General features: G+C 39.6%; 1 pseudogene; it reads right to left on the bottom strand.

Annotated features, from left to right (window-relative positions):
- Positions 1,097-2,263, bottom strand: LOC102190589 (annotated as a pseudogene).

The following is a 6,676-nucleotide window of genomic DNA, read 5'->3' as shown; positions in this document are numbered from 1 at the left end:
AGGAGGAAAGTGAAGCTTTTCTATTAACCCTTTGAAATGAGTCTTTTCTCATTTCTGTGCTGCACCAGGCTGATGAAACCTCTTGCCTGGATTCCGGGTGCCTCAAAAAGGAACTTTCATCCACGGGCGTTGTTAAATTGGTGTTTCCATGGAACAGGAAGGCTGGGACATCCCATTCTGCCATCTTTCTGATGCTGATCTTTTTTATCATTTGGACTTTCATACCATGTTTAAGAAACCATTGACTAACCAAAACCATGAATATGTAATCTTATACTTTCTTCTGAAAATTCACAGTTTTAGTTCTTATATTCAAGTCCAGGATTCATTTTGAAACTTGTTTGCTTATGGTCATGTCTGACTCTTTGTGACTCCATGTACTATAGCCCACCAAGCTCCTCTGTCCATGGGATTTTCCAGGCAAGAATACTGGAGTGGGTAGCCATTCCCTTCTCCAGGAGGTCTTCCTGACCCAGGAATCGAATCCCAGTCTCCCACACTGCAGGCAGATTCTTTACCATTTGAGCCACCCAGAAAGCCCCACAGTATACAATAGAGGTCCTAAAACTTTATGTGTATGTATATCTTTTTCTCCAAGCATTATCTATGAAGACTGCCTTTCTCCCACTGATTTTTCTGGTCTCCTTCGTTAAAAATCAATTGGCCGTAGCTTTAGGGTTTATTTCTGTTCTCTCAATTTTATTCCTTTATGTCAAATTCTGTTCTAATGCCTGAATCACACTGTACTATAGCTTTGCACTAATCTTTGAAAGTGAAAAGTGAAAGTCCTCTAAGTTTCTCTTTTCCAATATTGTTTTGGCTAATCTGTGTCTTTGAATCCATATTAATATTAATAACAAAGATATTACAAATTGACAATTAATGATAGAATTGACAATTAAAGTCAATTTCTGCCCCAAAAAGTCAGTTGAGATTTGGATGGAAATTGTGTTGAAGCTATAGATTAACTTGAGAAGCATTGCCTTATTGATAACACTAAGCCTTCTTTTTTATTTTATTTTTTAATTTAAATTTATTTATTTTAATTGGAGGCTAATTACTTTACAATACTGTATTGATTTTGCCATACATCAACCTGAATCCACCACGGGTAGTATGAGGAGGGGGGTGGTATCAGGATTGGGAATACTAAGCCTTCTAGAGCTATCTTTCCATTTATATATTAGAGATCTTTATTTTCTCAGAACACTATTTTTTTGGTTTATAGTTGACAATTCTTACACTCCTATTAATTTGTTAACAAAAAGTACATATTATAAAACAATGTTTGTTTCATGATGAGACTAGAAAACTAACACTATGAGTCACTTAAAAAGTTCTGGAGCTCAGTCTGAGAAATGGGATGAGCAGCTTTTGTATCACTCTGGAAGCACACCCTCCTGAGGCATCCTATGCTCCTGCAGGACATGTAGGGCACAGCACACACGGGGAGCGTGTGGCTCAGGTCCTGCTGGAAGCCCAGGGAGCCTGCACGGCCCACCCAAGATGCTCTGGCCACAAGGATCAAAGAGAAAAACCTGAGGTCAGAAGGGAATTGGTTCCTAGAGGGGCCAGGAAGGCCCCTCCCTATCTGGAATGTAGAAGAGTCTCCCGGGCTGATGGTCCTGGTTGAGAAGATGGTGCCCAGTGGCCTTATGCTGGATTTGTTCCCCAGGTGTCTGTGCCAAGGAAAAGCTGCAACTTTTTCCAATATGGTCTGCCTCTTCTCACTGGTGAGGCTGAAGTACCAGATGTATGTGTGGTCTCAGCCTGTGAGGGCTGCTGGCTGAAATTTTTGTACTTTATGTCCTTTCCATACTGGAGGAAGTGGCCAGGGTTAGCACCTCAAGCAGCAGCTCTGAGCTACAGAAGAAGAGCAAGATGCCGTTCATGATGGCTTCCAGGCGGATCACAGAGGTCTGCAGCAGCAGATAATAGGAGGCCACCATGGTGGACAGGAAGGTCAAGATTAATAGCAAGTGGCATCTTCCATTGGCAGAAACTTCCCTTTGCACCAAAAAGTAGTCAAATTTCTTCAGTTCCAAGACACAGGAAGAGCATCATCACATCCAGTACTAGATTGGCTGTTAGATATGGAGCAGGAGATCTTTATACAGCACTACAGAGTTCTAGCAGGAAATAGGTAGCATAATACCATCCATTCAGAAAGGACAGGATTTCCAGGAGGGTGGAAGACAATCATTTACCTCCAAAATCTCGCCTCATGGTACCATCTTCAGACTTCCTCTATTTTTTCTGTGTATTTTATTCTCTGTGATACTCTTTTTTTTAATATAAATGCATTTATTTTAATTGGAGGTTAATTACTTTACAATACTGTATTGGTTTTGCCATACATCAACATGAATCTGCCACAGGTATACACGTGTTCCCCATCCCAACCCCCCTCCCTCCTCCCTCCCTGTACCATCCCTCTGGGTCATCTCAGTGCACCAGCCCCAAGCATCCAGTATCATGCATCGAACCTGAACTGGCAATTCATTTCATATATGATATTATACATGTTTCAATGCCATTCTCCCACATCATCCCACCCTCTCCCTCTCCCACAGAGTCCAAAAGACTGTTCTATACATCTGTGTCTCTTTTGCTGTCTCGCATACAGGGTTATTGTTACCACCCTCTTTTAAATAGATTTTTATAAGATTTATTTTTGGAGTGTCTATTGCTAGTGTGGCTCAGATGGTGAATAATCTGTCTGCAATGTGGGAGGCATGGGTTTGATCCCTGGATTGGGAAGATCCCTTGGAGGACGGCATGGCAACCCACTCCAGCATTCTTGCCTGGAGAATCCCCATGGACAGAGAAGCCTGGCAGGCTACAGTCTGGAGTGACAAAGAGTTGGACATGACTGAGCAACTAAGCACAGCACACACATTGCTAGTGTAGAGAAATACAACTGAGTTTTACAATTTATTTAGTATTCTGCAAAGTTGGTAAACTCATTTGTTGTTTCTGATGGATATTTAGTGGATCCTTGGGAATTTCTACATACAAAATTATGTCATCTACAGATAAAGACAGTTGTATTTTTTATTTTCCAATATATATATATCTTTTATTTATTTTCCTTCTCTTAGTTACCCTCACTAAAACTTTGAATACTTTGTTGAATATACATGGTGATAGTTGACATCATTATATTTTTCCTGAATTTATGCTGAAGAAATCAGTCTTTCAGCATTTAGGATAAAAATTTCTGTAGGTTCTTTATATTTGCTCTTTACTAGGGGATATAGTTGATACACTCCATAATTGTACATCTTGTGGAGATTGTACATATCATACACTTACAATACCATCACTACACTAAGGAACTATATACTGACTCCAGAAATTCCCTTCTGTTCTTTTGTAATCTTTTTAAACGAACATAACATAAGATCCATCCCTTTAACATATTATAAAATGCACAATACAATGTTGCTAACTAACTCAATAACTAACTATATATAGCCTTATTCATCTTGAATAAAAAGCTTTATACTCATTGGAAAATAATTTTCAACTTGTCTTATCCCTTCAGCTCCTGACAACTACCTTTCATTGTACTCTCTTCTTTTATGAATTTGACTGTTTTAAAACCTTGTATAAGTGGAATTATGCTGTATTTGTCCTTCAGTAATCAGATTATTTCAGGTATCATAATGTCTATATGCTTATACACGTTGTCCCAATGGCAGGATTTACTTCTTTGTTATGCACAAATAATATTGCATCTTAAGCAAGACTTAAACACAGACTTGGGACTCTAAAAATCTTCAGAAGAAAAAGATAGGGAAAATTTTCTTTGACATTAGTATTGGCAATGATTTCTAGGATTTGGCATGAACATCGCAGGCAACAAGACCAAAAATGGAAAAGTGGGACATCAAGCTGGAAAACTTCTAAAAAGCAAATGAAATAATCAACAAAATGAAAAGGTATACATGCTCTTTGTTAGGGTGAAGTCCCCTTCCATTGCTCATTTCTCATCTATTTTCTAAAAGAGTTTGTGAAGGATTCACGTTAATTCCTTTGAAATGTTTGTTAGAGCTCACCAGTGAAGCTAAATGAGCTTGAGCTTGAGTTTTAAAATTACTAACTCAAGATCTTTAACCTTTATAGTCTTATTTAGATTTTCTATTTCTTTTTCATGTCAGTTTTGGTAAATTTTGTCTTTCTAGGAATTTGTTCGTTTCGTGAAAGATATCTTTTTCTTCCTTCCAATGAATAGTCCTTCCAATCAGCCCTGAGTATTTATTGGAAGGACTGATGCTGAAGCTGAAACTCCAATGTTTTGGTCACCTGATGCAAAGAACTGACTCATTGGAAAAGACCCTGATGCTGGGAAAGATTGAAGGCAGGAGGAGAAGGGGACGACAGAGGATGAGATGGTTAGATGGCATCACCAACCTCAATGGACATGAGTTTGAGTAAACTCCGGGAGTTGGTGATGGACAGGGAGGCCTGGTGTGCTGCAGTCCATGGGGTCGCAAAGAGTCGGACATGACTGAGAGACTGAACTGAACTGATTCCACTATTGTTTAGTTATTAGTTTGTACTGATTGTGATTTCTGTCATTTCATTCATCTAAAAATGATTGTTTCACACACTCCTCACACATTTTTTTTTTCTTTTGAGGCACCTATATGAACCCTTGGTTAATTTAACACTGAGCAGTTAGTTTCTGATATTTACCTTAGTGCAGGCTGGCATATACTAGTTTTTGGGTAGTAACCTCCAAGGTTTGCCTCATGTAAGCATTACATTCTTAAAAATGAATGTACTTTGCAGCAGATCAAGCATATTTGTGACTTGCGCTGAACCCCTATGGGGCTACCTAGGAGGGTCACTGTAATGAAATTTGAGCTCTCAAGAAATTACTATCAGTTCATTCATCCTGAAATTCATTTATTCAGTAAGCGTTTCTTTTGTTAACTTTGCACGCAGTATTGTAGTAAATAACAAAAATTAAATAGCAATAATGGCTTTCAAAAATTGTCTAAGGCACAAACAAATACTTTTCCTTATTAAAAAAAGAAATTTTAAAGGCAAAAATAAAAAAATAGGATAAGGGAAGTGACCAGGAAGCAGAGAAACACATACAGTTGGTAACAAGACAGAGAAAGAAAATGAAGAGGGAGAAATTGTGAAACCATGCTCCATAGGATTAACGGAAGCTGGCACTTAACAGAACTCTTTGAACATGTCTTACAGAGTAGCAGAAAAGGGAACAGTTTCTTAGAAAACCCTCTACTTGTAACCTGCCTTTACTAGTTAAGCCTACTTTAGTTATTTTTTCCCCTTGTCTCTAACTACAAACCCTCCCAGCTTCATGAACCATATGTAATTTATCATCAGACTTCTAACCACATGCTTCTGATGTATGAATCACCATACTAATGGGGACTTAAGTTGTTTTCCAAAAATTTGGAATCAGCTCCTATCCAATACCCACCTGGCTTCCCAGGTGACGCTAGCAGTAAAGAATCCACCTACTAATGCAGGAAACTAAAGAGACTCGAGAGTTCGATCCCTGGGTCGGGAAGATCCCCTGGAGGAAGGCATGGCAACCCACTCCAGTATTCTTGCCTGGAGAATCCGATGGACAGAGGAGCCTGGAAGGCTGCAGTCCACAGAGCCACACAGAGTTGGAAATGACTGAAGTGACTTGGGCATGCCCTGCCCAATATGCCTGCCCCAAAACTAGTTGAGCCCACTGACCCTAAACATGGGCCTGCAGAGAAATGAATTACCTCACATTTTCCCAGCCTCCAATCACCCTTCCAAACACCTGAGACCACTCCTCCTCTTTGTATCATAAATATCTCAGGTCTCTGGCCTTTGGGGATGCAGAGCTGAAATTTGTTCTGCTGTGTCCTCACTTAGCTGCCTCACAAATAACACTTTCTCTGTGGCAAACCTCAGTGACTCAGTGTTTGACTTGTCCTGCAGTGGGCAAACCTAGATGGATTACAAAGTTGACGAGCAAGCCAGGAGATATGTCTAGACAGCCCTTTCATCCACGGTTCTTTGGCCCCTTGCCAGTATTGATAGCCTATGGATGAATCCAAGCAGCTGCCTGGTACACACTGCCCAAGATTTCCCCCAGACCCAAAAGGATCAATGTTTTCAAGTAACTTAGGCATATCCCAAACAGCTCAGTGCTTTTAGGAATAAAAAAGTTATCTAACATCCCAGAAGTTGAGTCACAATGCTTGGTATCCATCAAACATTACCAGGTAAGGAAAGTTATAGGAAAATAGGATACATGACGATGATAGAAACTATAAATGAACAAAAAAGATAAACTGAATAGTCTTACATCTGTTACATAAAATAAACTTACAGTTAAACATCCTCCCACAAAGAAAACTACGGGTATCTTCACTGGAAATTTTACCAATTATTTAAGAAAGACATATAACCCATTTTACCCAAACTCCTTCAGGAGTAGAAGAGAAAAAAATGTTTTCTAACATTCATTCTATGTGGGCACCATTGTTCTGATCATGGAATTATATTCCAAGAAATTATGTTTGTGTGTGGGTGTATGCTTAGTTGCTCAGCTGTGTCTGACTCTGTGACTCCACGGACGGTAGCCCACCAGGTTCCCCTGTCCATGGGATGTCTCAGGCAAGAATACTGGAGTGGGTAGCCACCCCTTTCTCCA

This window comes from Capra hircus, chromosome 29 (genome assembly GCF_001704415.2).
Source record: "Capra hircus breed San Clemente chromosome 29, ASM170441v1, whole genome shotgun sequence".
Taxonomy (NCBI): Eukaryota; Metazoa; Chordata; class Mammalia; order Artiodactyla; family Bovidae; genus Capra; species Capra hircus.
The sequence above is the reverse complement of the archived record's forward strand: the minus strand, read 5'-3'. Positions and strand labels throughout refer to the sequence as shown.